The sequence below is a fragment of the Sus scrofa genome, chromosome 9 (genome assembly GCF_000003025.6).
Source record: "Sus scrofa isolate TJ Tabasco breed Duroc chromosome 9, Sscrofa11.1, whole genome shotgun sequence".
In the NCBI taxonomy this organism is placed as follows: domain Eukaryota; kingdom Metazoa; phylum Chordata; class Mammalia; order Artiodactyla; family Suidae; genus Sus; species Sus scrofa.
Window position 1 is genome coordinate 52,497,924 of NC_010451.4, and position 13,001 is coordinate 52,510,924.

Consider the following 13,001-nt stretch of genomic DNA (forward strand, 5'->3'; position numbering starts at 1 on the left):
CACGCAACCTGCCTTGGCTGCAGGCGCCTCCCCTCCATTTGGCTAATGGCTCCTCTGTCTCAGTTATTCCAGCTGCTGCTCCTACAGAAACTGCTTTTGTTTAGAACTGGAGCCCTTCCTTCTTTCATTTCAATGAATGTTAGTTGATCTTAGCCAATAGGTAAGGATACTCTGAGGGTCTAAACCCCCACACTGTCCTCTCCCTGTAGCATTCTGCCCACTGTGGGTGCCAGAGGTGGAAACAACTGTCCCATAAGAGGTGGAATGCACTAAGCACCAAGTGTAGGGCCCTGTACTGCTGGGTTGACCTGGGACAGTCTCAGCTGAAGCCTCTAGTTTCTGTGTCATTATTAATCATGCTCTCCTTCCCCTTCAAAACTGTTCAGGTTTGGGTGATAGGTTATGTGGTCACCTTAACAGTGTGCCACGGAGGTGTGAGCAATTCTCTGCAGGAACTGAGGATACATCCCAGTGTGAATAATATTTAAGCTGAGGCCTTGAAAAATGAGTTGGCTTTCAGCTACTAGAGCAGGAAATGGCATCTTGATCCTGGAGAGCAGAACCAGTGCAGGCCCAGAAACGTGAGTGAGGGGAGTCTGTGCAGGAGAGGATGAGCACAGCTTACCTGAACCCTCAACCAGCTCAGCAAACTTCTTGTGAAATGTTTCAGACAGTAAATATTGAAAGTTTTGTGTTTCAGCTACTCAACTCTGCTGTTGTCGTGGAAAGCAGCCACAGGCCTAGTGATGGAATGGGCAGGGCTGTGTGCCAATAAACTTTAAAAAAAAAAACTGGGAGTTCCTGTCGTGGCTCAGTGGTTAACAAACCCGACTAGTAACCACGAGGTTGCAGGTTCGATCCCTGGCCTCACTCAGTGGGTTGAAGATCTGGAGTTGCTGTGAGCTGTGGTGTAGGTTGCAGACATGGCTCAGATCCCATGTTGCTGTGGCTGTGGTGTAGGCTGGTGGCTACAGCTCCAATTCGACCCCTAGCCTGGGAATCTCCATGTGTCATGGGCGTGGCCCTAAAAAGACAAAAATAAAATAAAAAAATAAAATAAAAACCAGCAGCCTCAGGACTGGGCCTGCATGTAGTTTGCCAGCCCCTAACCTGGAGGATGGAAAGGGAGGATGAGACATAGACCTGGAAAGTTTTGTAGGAGCCATTTTATGAGAGGTCTCAAATATCTGACTTAAAAAAAAATAATCAGAATGTTCTTGAACACAGGAGTGAGTCATCTAAGTTCCTAGAGTTGGAGGGCACTGGAGAGAAGCAGACAGCAGCAGCGAGGAAAGTGGACTGGCTGTGGGCGGCAGGTCTGCAGCTGAGGGCTGCTGTGCCCCAGCACTGGCCTCCTCTATAGAATCTTCCCTTTTGTTCTGGACGCACGCCTCCCACCCCCCACCCCACCCCACTCCCTATCCTCAGGAGGCTCACACTCTTGTGGGCAAACACTGTGGACTGCTACCAGCTCCTCTCCCACAGAGCTCTTAGGGGACCATTGACCAAAACTGCCCACCTTGGTCACACACGACAATAGCCGCTTGCACAGTTGTCTCCCAGCAAGAGGCCAGGGTAAGGAACCCAGTGCTGCCCCACAGACTAACCTGGAGCCTTTGGGAGGGGCCAATAGGAGGGAGGAGACAGCCAACTTCCCAGGGTCTGTGGCACTGGAATCCGTCTTGGCTGAGAGGTATACGCGCCACCAAGAAGGACCCTGAGCCATACCAAGTATGAGCCAAGCCAGATGATTGGCCAGAGACAACCCAGAAACTAACCCCGATCCCATAAAACTGGAGATTGGGAGCCTTGGGGCAGAGCAGTTCTCTGGGTTCCCTCGCCCTGCTTCTCTCTGCCCAGGCACCCCTTGCCAGTAAAGTCTTTTGTTTTGTCAGCACATGTGTCTCCTCCAACAATTCATTTCCAGTGTTAGTCAAGAGCCCATTCTCAGGTCCTGGAAGGGGTCCCCCTTCCTGCAACAGAGTGAAGGCCACTAGTGACCACCCTCCCACCCCTTCCGACTGGGCAGGGCTGCTGGTCAGGGTCTCATCCCGGCAGAGCCCAGGCTGCCCAGCAACTCCAGCCCCTGAGCTCCGCATAGATGGACTTAATCACTGTGGCGGACCCCTGGCTGCAGAGCTGGGAGGAGGAGCAGTTAGCCATTGGCCACCACCCAGGTGTCCCCCAAGCCCACCTTTCCTGTGCGTTTCCCTAGAGAACAACTGGGGATTTCTTCCTATGCTGCCAAAGGTCCTGCTTCCCCACGTCCAAGAGAGGAAGGGTATGTAGGTTCTCCTGGTTTTTGTTTTGTTTTTGTTTTTGTTTTGTTTTTTGTTTTTCTCTTTTGGGCCCCATTCATGGTATATGGAGGTTCCCAAACAAGGGGTCAAATCAGAGCCACAGCTGCCAGCCTACACCACAGCCAGAGCAATGCCAGATCCGAGCCACATCTGTGACCTACACCACAGCTCACTGCAATGCCAGATTGCTGACCCACTGAACCAGGACAGGGATTGAACCCACATCCTCATGGATACTATTCGGATTTGTTTCCACTGCACCACAATGGGAACTCCTCTCCTGGTCTTGTCTTGCTTCAGGGTCCTACCCAGAGTAAGTCCTGCTGCCCTTTCTCCCTCCGTCCTGTGTGCTGCTTGAGCTGCCTCCTCGACCCTTCCTGCTTGGCTGTCCTATTGTAGGCGGGGGCCCTTTCTCTTTATAACAAAGCTACTGTGTAGGTACATTTTTACTTATGGGAGGGCTAGGCCTACCAGGCTCACTCCCCCAAGATATAACATTTAAAGGAGTGCCCCCAAGCTCAACAATCAAGAGAACAACATTTTAATGTACTATTTTTTAAAAAATCAAAATTAAGGACAAAAATGTGTGATAAACAAAACATCAAAGAGTTCCCTGGGAGTTCCCGTCGTGGTGCAGTGGTTAACGAATCCGACTAGGAACCATGAGGTTGTGGGTTCGGTCCCTGCCCTTGCTCAGTGGGTTAACGATCCGGCGTTGCCGTGAGCTGTGGTGTAGGTTGCAGACGCGGCTCGGATCCCGCGTTGCTGTGGCTCTGGCGTAGGCCGGTGGCTACAGCTCTGATTCAACCCCTAGCCTGGGAACCTCCATATGCTGCGGGAGCGGCCCAAGAACCAAGAAATAGCAACAACAACAACAAAAAAAAGACAAAAGACCAAAATAAATAAATAAATAAATAAATACTCTTAAAAAAAAAAAAAAAAAAGAGTTCCCTGGTGGCTCAGTGGGTTAAGGGTCTGGTGTTGTCACTGCTGTGTCTCTGGTTCGATCCCTAGCATGGGAACTTTTTTTGGCAAGGCCAAAATAAGAATAAGAACTGCCCCCCCCCCCCGCCCCAAATCTACATTTAAATGATGGCAGGATAGTATTACGCTTGCTTTGTCGTTGAATTATAATGTGTCCAGCCAGGGCACTGTTATAGGTCCTGGTTTCCTTTCTATTACTGAAGTTTTGGACTCCCCCTTAAACTTTGTGGCCAAGGCAAGTGCCACTGGTCCCCATCCCCGGAGATGCCAGAGGGCCTCCGGCTCTACAGCAGATAGCAGAACAAGTTAAACTCCACTTAGGTGATAACAAGATAAGGTCTTCAGAAGGAATTTTTCTCTGTCCGTTTTCTCCTGCACAGTCTGTCCTGCCACCCTTTTACCTCTTCTCCCAACAAACACCTTCTTTCTTCCTTCTGCTCTGAGTTTTATGCTCCTTCATCTTTGTAAGACTCTGGCCTAGATTCACCAGGAAGTTAATAATGGAACTCTCAATTCCTCATACTCTACTCCCTTTCATTTGCCTTCTCTCTCTTGCCCTTGTTATCTGACACGTATATTCTATTTATTATCTTGTTATTGTCTGTTCACCACTCCCATCTCCACCCAGACCAGAATGTAAACCCCATGAATGCTGAGATTTTTATCTTTTTTGTTAACAATTGTGAACAGTTCCTGGCACATAGCAGACACTCAATAAACATTTGTTGAATGAGTGAAAAACAAGTGAATTCCCTTTTCTTTCATCTTTCCCCTCCCAGAGTAGGCCTGGCCTTCCCTTTAATGGCCAGAAGACATTAAATCTTTTTCCTAAATGAAAGAACATCTGCCCTGGGCCTCCACCCTAAGCTATGCAGAGAGGCAGCAGAAGCTTTGAAATCACAGTTATTACTTAACAAGTCCAACCTAGGCAGTAGAAACAAATATTTTCCAGAGCCAATGTCAAGGTTCCCAAGATATGTTGTGTATCTTTTTCCTTTGTAATAGGAAGTGAGGTCCAAGTGAATATTTGAATTTCATATAATTTAAATTAATACTGATTCTTTTTGTGGCTTTGGCCAAGACACTTTTGAAATTTCAGTTTTGATTGTTCTATCTATAAAATGCGTATATTGATCTCAGAACTACCAGTTTCACAAAGTTACTGTTAAGCTCAAGCAAAAAGCAAATGGTTGTGTGGGAGTTCCCATTGTGGCTCAGTGGAAACGAATCAGACTAGTATTCATGAGGATGTGGGTTCAATCCCTGGCCTCGCTCAGTGGGTTAAGGATCTGGCACTGCCGTGGCTGGGATATAGGCCTGCAGCTGTAGCTCTGATTGGACCCCTAGCCTGGGAACTTCCATATGCCACGGGTGCAGCCCTAAAAGCAAAAAAAAAAAAAAAAAAAAAGCAAATGGTTGTGGTTGGACATGCTTTGAGATGTATAACCACTGTGTGTATGGAGAGGTGTGTGAAGCCTCCTGAGCACTTGGCCAAGCAGAACAGGGTTTCCTGATGAGACCACAGAAGAAGTGACCATCCTGCCCTAACCTTCTCACTTTACAGATGAAGACACTGAGGACCAGGTGGTGATACTTATGTCCCAAGCTAATCCAGGAGAGTTATGCATAGAAACCAGGTGTTCTGGCTGCTGGTGCAGTTCCTGGCTCTCTGAATTTCTCAGTTGCTGACTCCACAAACACAGGGGTGCTGGGTGCCTCTCTCACCCCAGGTCACCATCACCCTGGCTGAAGGGGAATTCTTGACATTCAGTTGTCCTGTTGAATCCCAACCCTTCAGCCTAGGAAGGGAGACATTTTAAATAAAATTCTTTTCCCATCCCTTTCCTATCTGAGGTTATTTCTTTTGTTTCGTTCTGTTTTGTTTTTAGGGACACACCCACGGCATATGGAATTTCCTAAGCCAGGGGCTGAATTGGAGCTGCAGCTGCCGGTCTATACCATAGCCACAGCTAACACCAAATCAGACCTATACCACAGATTTTGGCAACGCTGGATCCTTAATCCACTGAGTGGGGCTAGGGATGGAATCGGCATCCTTATGGATACTAGTTGGGTTCTTAACCCAATGAGCCACAACGGGAACTCCTGAGATTATTTCTGAGAGGCATCTGAATGAGAAATGTACAGACATTTCATTTCCCAGCCTCGCGATGGTTCTTGTGCTGTCCTCCAGGAGCTGGTTATGATAAACCACGGTGAGGCATGCCACTCAGTGTGAATCCTGGAGTGGGAACTTGTGCCTGGGGCACAGCTCATCCAATGACAGTCTCTCCAAATGCAGTGTGATCATTGCAGGAAGGGACAGGGCCCTGAGAAGGGCAGGGAGAGATTAATTTCTTCAATGCCATGCCTCTTGTGTGTTCCTTAATGACTAACATTTACATGTGTGGGAAAATCGCTATTTCCCCTGAAAGACAGGGAAAGGGAAGTCACAGCCATTAGACTGTTTTGCATGGGTGTGTCCACAGGGCTCTGAAGTGATCCCACTAGCAGTCTTTTGGTGTTTTACAGGGTGTGTGGCCATGATGATGACTGAACTGGAACTGGAATTTGTACCTTTGCATGTCTGTGACAGTGTCTCTGGGACTGAGTGTGTGTGTGTGTTGTCATCACGTCTATCTTTGCGACCATGTGTAGATCAATGTGTGTTTCTTTTTTTTAAAAAAAAAAGTATTTCTCATTTCCTGCATAAATTACTCCATGTAAAAGGCCATCTGCAGCTCAGTCCCTAGCATCCTTTTTCAATAAAGCAATATTATCACAGCCTAGTCCCAAAACTAGTCCCAGGAGAGGCTTTTCCTCGATTCTTTGTCAAACGAAATGTCACCGACTCACCAAGTGATGAGAAGAGAAATTCTTCTTGTTTATTTCCCAAGTGAGGTGGAGCAGAAGCAGTTCAACCTCTTTGCAGCCTCTCCCTGGCTGGGAAGGCAGGTGGGCAGGTGGGCAGGGGTGCAGAGGAGGCCACCCTGGGCTCTGCCCTTTCATGTCACCCCTTAACCAGCTTTGTGATCGTGGGCAAGTCACTTTTCTAACCTCAGTTCCCCCATTTAAAAATAGGACTGATCAGGACTTCCCGTGTGGCTCACAACATAAAAATAGGACTAATCGTACCTCCTTTATAGAGTTTTTGCAAGAATTAAATAATAAACTGGGTAACACAGCTCTTTGTAAGGGATATTAGCATGTTGTGTGTCATATGTTATATGCATGCTCTGGTGAATATGTACATTTGTTTACCCCTTTATTCAGTCAATGTATATTTATTTACCTAATATGTACAAAATATACATTAGGCTCTAAACACTCAGTTTAGGATCGTATGATCTAGTGGGGTAGAGATAGTCATAATTTCATAGAATAAGTTCCAAGAGAATTGTGCATAGGATGCTCTAAGCTGCCTAGAGCTGGTGGCATCAAGGCGAGGATCGCCTTCTTAGGAAGCTCAGATCTTAAGGGAGGGACACCTATAGGAATACATTACAATAATTTGTGAGATACAGCTTGGAGTTCATGGTTAAGAACTTTGGACTTTATAAGAGACACAGTCCCAGTTACTAAGGGAGCGGAAAGGAGGGAATGACTTGCCTGTGTGGGGTAGGGCAGCACTGAGAAAAAACTTTACAGAGTTGAATTGTGAAGGATGAGTATGACTTTGCAAATGAACCATTATTAAGATGATTGTCTTAGAGTTCCCTTCGTGGCTCAGTGGTTAATGAATCAGACTAGGAACCATGAGGTTGCAGGTTCGATCCCTGGCCTCCCTCAGTGGGTTAAGGATCCAGCGTTGCCGTGACCTGTGGTGTAGGTCGCAGAGGCAGCTTGGATCTGGCATTGCTATGGCTGTGGCGTAGGCCAGCAGCTATAGCTCCAATTAGATCCCTAGCCTGTGAACCTCCATATGCCAGAGTGCAGCCCTAGAAGAGACAAAAAAAAAAAAAATAATAATAATAATAATTGTCTTAACAATGATAGTCCCATATATTACTGGCTTAGTCCATGTCAGTGCTGCGTCCTTTATCGTCTGCCGAGCACATCACATGTCTGATGCAATACCACAAAATCCCAGTGAACACCCTGGAAGCTGGGTGGTCATGTAGGAAGATGAGGTTCTAGGGTTCGAAGCCAACTTGTCTAGTTGAACTGGTTAAGCATTGATCCGAGTTGGTGTTTTCCAGTGGTGGGTTCCCTTCATGTGAGAAGAATGATAGTGACAATGATTATGTGGGCCTAGTGCTGACCTAGGTATATACAGGAGGCCTAAGAGAGACTGAAGACCTCAGTCTTGTCCTCAAACACTTATGATGCCATTGAGGAGATGCAGATGAACACAGTGTGTGCTAAGTTGTGAGCAAGGGCAGCCTGGGGCAGCTGGAGGGAAGGCTTTGATTTAAAAGACCAGGGGATTGGCTAAGAGAGGTGGGCTGAGACTGATTAAATGCCAAGAAAGGAGGCTAAGAGACATTCTCAGGTGGCGCAGTGGGTTAAGGATCTGACATTGTCACTGCTGCAGCTTGGGTCATACCTGTGGGAAAGGTTCCATCCCTGGCCTCTGGGAACTGCCACATGCTGAGGATGCAGCCAAAAAGTAAAATAAATAAAAATTTAAAAAAGGAAAGGAGACTAAAAAATTGGGATTTTTGTCTCTGTAGGTCCTGGCAAGTCATGACAGATTTTTGAGCAGGAGAGAACTAGCACAAACAAGTCTGTAAACTCTATTAGCCTCCAGGGAGGCCCTCCCTTCCTAGAGAATTGGAACCTTGTCCCCTCTCTCTTGTTTTTTTTTTTGGCCTCACCCATGGCATCCGGAAGTTCCTGGACCAGGGATAAAACCCTGGAACCTGGTCTCTTTGAGATTGGCCTCATGGCTCTGGTGAAGCCTGAGACTTTCTCAGGGACAGGTGGAGTCTGTCCCTGATCAAGAGCAATCAGAGAATGGGTCACATTGTCAGATTCAGCCTCTTGATTACAGACAGTGAAGATGAAGATTGATGATGATGGTGATAGGACAGAATTCAGAGGCAAAGGGTTTTGTGCACCATCACAGGGCAAACTAGTGGCAGAGCTGCCTGCTTCCTCAGCTTGCTCACCCCAGCAGGGAGGTGGGAGGAGCCTAAATCCTTGGGGAAAGGCTCCAGGGTCCTGGTAGGCAAACCACACTTCCTTTTGCTGGACTTATGCAAGAATGGCCCTGGGAGGGTCTCCAGCGAAAGGACAGCTCTTAGGCCAATGGGGACAAAACCTTCAGTGTTTTTAGCTCCAGGGTTAGATTCCAAGGTGGGGCAACTCCCCCAAACTGGACAGGGGGCAAGCCTTTGGTTTGGGCTTCTGGCCAGAGACTCCAGAGGCTCAGTCTTCACTGAAGTTCTGTTCAGCTGCGGAAAGTCTAAGTCAAGTTGGCTAAACAGTCAGAGATCAGAGGGTGCCCTGCTAAAATGGCCTTGAGGAGCCTGGGAGGGGCCTGATCAGAGCTAAAGTGCAGGGGTGGGGCCTTTCCATTTCTTGGGGATCTTGTGGGAACAGAGGGACTTTATCTTTGAGAGAAAGGTCCTGCTTTCTGCCTCATCCCTGAATCATCTGAGCCATCAGTCACATAGGCCTGTCTTCCCATGCATCCCTCTCTCTGTCTCTCTGTTTCTCTGCCTGTCTGGCCACCTGTTACTGGGGCTCCAGCCCAGCCTCAGGATCAGGGCAGCAGTGTCATGGGCTGCTTGCCTTCTCTGGAGGAGGACTTCGTATGGTGACGAAAGGGAAATGGCTGGACTTTCTCTGGCAAGATCTAAAAAGGCACGCCCAGGACCCTCCATGGGGTGAGGCGGGCATGAGTGTGGAAGAGGGTGGCCATGACTGTAGGCAGTTTCCTCATCCCCCGGCCTAGACTGCCTTTCATTCTCCTCAGGGCCTTCTGTCTTGTGAGTTGCCCTCGTTATGCTCCGAGGAATAACTAGCTGTCAGTGACAGAAAGAGATTACAGGCTGCATTCTGCCTTGAAGCTTTCTCTAGGCTGGGAGGAATGAGGGAGTTGTCAGTTCTGGGAGAGGGGAAATCTGTGTGCATTGTAGCCCTGAAGCGGTGCCCTGCATGGAGCAGGCTGCCGTCACCTGGGACCAGCCTTCCTCTCTCAACTGTGTATTTAGTAGTCCCTGAGTGGGGCAAGGGTTGGCTTCTCTTCCCTAAACTGGTGTGCTTCCTCTCAGGGGCTCCATGCCTCAGTGCCATCTTAGGGGTAGGGGCAGGGGGAGAGATACAGCTAAAGCAGAAAGACAGGTAGAAAACAGTGCCTGCAGCAGGACGTGGGGAGGGAGCTCCAGCCCCAGTGCCAGAAGGGACACAATCAGAAGGAGGAGCTGCAGGACACGCCAGGCAGGCAGGGCTTTTTCCTTCTACAACCCTGACCTGGACCCTGTCCCTTGCTCCTGACACTGGGTTTTGGCAGAGGAGGGGCAGTGAGGCCAACAGCCAGAAGCAGCATCGTCAACATATGAGAGGGCACAGTTATTTCCTTATCAGCTAGACCTTGAGCACCTTAAAGGCAGGGAGAGTCTGTGTGTGTGTGTGTGTGTGTGTGTGTGTGTGTGTTTCATCTTTGCATGCCTAGGCCCTAGCACAAGGTAGGTTCTTAATACATGGAGGGGAAATTGAAGCCATTTGCACCTTCCCAGAAGAGGGGAGGAGAGAAAAGTAAAAAGCTCCTCAAGAGCAGAGGTCTTCTCTGCCAAAATGGGTCTCAGATTCCGGGGAAACGAGGCAGGGAAGGCTGACCTGGGCCGAGCCCCCAAGAAGGGCCCACTCATAGCTCAGGGCACATCACCTCTGCCTTGTCCTTCGGGAAGCTCAACATTTACTTAGCACTTACTGCTGCAGTCTCTCCCCTTGGACTGGTAAGAAATATAAAAGCAAAGAGAAGTAGGGAGGTTGGAAGAGCAAAATGTCTGGAGTCAGAAGACATCCCGCTCACTGGCTGTTTTCTTAGGCAAGCCCAGGGCTTGACTTTCCTAAGCCTCATTATCCACCTCGATAAAATGGGATCAACTACCTGGCAGGGAAAAAGGCAGTTTCTCATAAACTGTAGATACCATGTAAATCGGTGTGACCTTCTGCAAGTAATTTGTAAAAATTCTTTAAAGTGAACATACCTTTGGATTTGGCAACTCCACATCTAGAAACTTATCCTAAGACAATGATCAAGTTTGGAGCAAAACTCAGCTCCAAGAAGGGGCATTATTTGTTTATAATAGCAAAACCAGGAAATAATCTAAACAACAAATGATAGACATTTGGCTGGATAATTGTAGTACACCCATAAATGGAATGACATATAGTCACTAAGCTTATAGTGTATATTTCCCTTATATGGTATGTTGCTAAATATAAAAGGCCTATAGGAGTTCCTGTTATGGCTCAGCCAGTTAGGAACCTGACATAGTGTCTGTGAGGATGGAGGTTCAGTCCCTCCCCTTGCTCAGTGGGTTAAAGATCTGGCATTGCCGTGAACTATAGCGTAGGTCTCAGACACAGCTTGAATCCTGCGTGGCTGTGGCATAGGGCAGCAGCTGCAGTTCCAATTCGACCCCTAGCCGGGGAACTTCCATATGCGGCAGGTGTGGCCCTAAAATAAAATTTAAAAAGGCTGCTTACAGAACAAACAGTATGTATAGTATGATACTTTTTCCCCCAAAGGTTAGATTATGCTTTATTTTTTTAAATTTTATTGGAGTATAGTTGACTCCAATGTTGTGTTAGTTTCAGGTATACAACAAAGTGAATCATATATATATAATATATTGACATGTATATACATTCTTTTTCAGATTCTTTTCCCATATAGGCCATCATAGAGTATTGAGTAGATTTTCCTGTTCTATACAGTAGCTCCTTGTTATTTATTGATTTTGTATAAAGTAATAGCATATGCCAACCCCAACCTCCCAATTTACCCCCCTTGTCCCCAGTTTCCCCTTTGGTAACCGTAAGTTTGGTCTGTTTTGAAGAAAGAAGAGTTTTACTCTATGTATTTAACTGTGGCTATCTTTGTGCCATAGGATTACAACTAACTTAAACATTTCTCCCTCTTTTTTATCTATTTTGTACAATAAGCATATACTATTTTGCAAAGATAATACAGATTACATTATTATATTAAAATATCGCCCTCTAAAGATTGTTGTAAGAGTTGACGAAGATCACATATGAAAAGTACTTAACGAACACTGAAAAATTATACAGATATAAGACAGGGTCTCTGCCCATGAGGAGCCTTCAGTTTGGAAAGAGACAGGGGTGTGTTAAGATTAACTATAGCATGAAACAGAATGTGGTGAGAGCTTTCAGAGGATGACAAACAGCATGTTACTTGGAAACAGGGAGGAGGTAAAATTATGTCTGGCTGTAGAGGAGAAAGCCAGAATGTTCGAGCAGAACACTGAAGGGTGGCAAGGGTCTTGTCTTGTAGGAATGTCAAACTGGGGCAGCGAGAGAAGTGGGAGGTTGTGGGACAGGCATGGAGGATGGACAGGGATGCGTTTGGATGGAGGGTAGAGAGTCCAGGAGTCACGGTGAGAGCTGAGTCCAGGAGACATTCAGGGGCCAGACCATACTTGCTTAGTGCAATCATGAGCACTTATCTATAAGTGCCTATGAGCAAGGAGCCACTGAAAATTCTGGAGGAAGAGATGACCCAGCTGTGAGCCCATCCCGGACAGTGGCTGGCATGTTACAAGGCCCTGGAAGGATGCAGGATGAAGCTGTCTGCCTAGGAAGCTCAGCTGGAGGGGGCTAACAATCTGGAGGGGCTGACAGAGGGGACAATGGGGATGAAGAGGTACATAGCCAGCATGGCCAGGGATGAGGTCCTTCTAGAAGTGTGTTCCTGGGATGGAAAGGAGGGAAACCATCTTTCACCAGGACAGGAAAGTGATGGAAAGTGGGGGAGGGGTGAGGCAACACGAGGTAGGCTCAGGGAGGGAGGAAGCAGACTCTCCCCTCTCCCCTCTTCCCAACCTGGGTTTGCTCCCTGGGGGCTAGGGAACCAGGAATCACTCACAGAGTCACAGATAAGGCCAGTGAAGGAGGAACAGGAGGAGAGGGCTGGGCCAGGAGTACCTGGTACCCACAGCATCCTTATCCTCAGCTCTAATCACATGAGTCCCTCCCTGTGGCTACCCCAGGGTGACAATGGTGAGAGCCTGGGGGGCGGCGAGGAGGCAGCCTCCTGCCACTTTGAACTCGTCTCATATCCATTATCTCCGCTTGGGAGAATCTGGGCCCAGGGTGGGGAAGGGGGTTTTGTTTCAACCCAGAGAGATTTTGTTAATGGAAATTCATTAGCCACCCTGCCTGCCCTTGGAGTCCCTCTTAGCTTATCCTATCTCCCAGCTCCCACACCTCCTCTCGCTGCAGCCAGGAATTCATGACACCCCTCAGGTCCGGATGCTGTGTCTCTGCCACCCTCAGCTCCCAGCAGCATGAACACACACTGGCGCGCGTGCACGCACACGCGCGCACACACACACACACGCGCGCACACACACACACACACACACACACACACACACACGTGCCCCAAAAGGGAAGTGGGAAAGTCTTGTTCAGGCAAGTGTCTGAATTTCCATTTCCCACTGCAGCTCCCAGCCCGGCCACTGTTTAGCTCCTCCTGTTGTCATGTCACTAGTTAATTACATTCTTTACTGAGGTGCA

At 48.0% G+C, this 13,001-nt stretch overlaps 1 protein-coding gene across 6 annotated transcripts in view; it reads left to right on the forward strand.

Annotated features, from left to right (window-relative positions):
* The window catches only part of PKNOX2 (PBX/knotted 1 homeobox 2), a 305,484-nt gene that overhangs the window by 194,902 nt on the left and 97,581 nt on the right, over positions 1–13,001 (forward strand). The window lies entirely within an intron of this gene.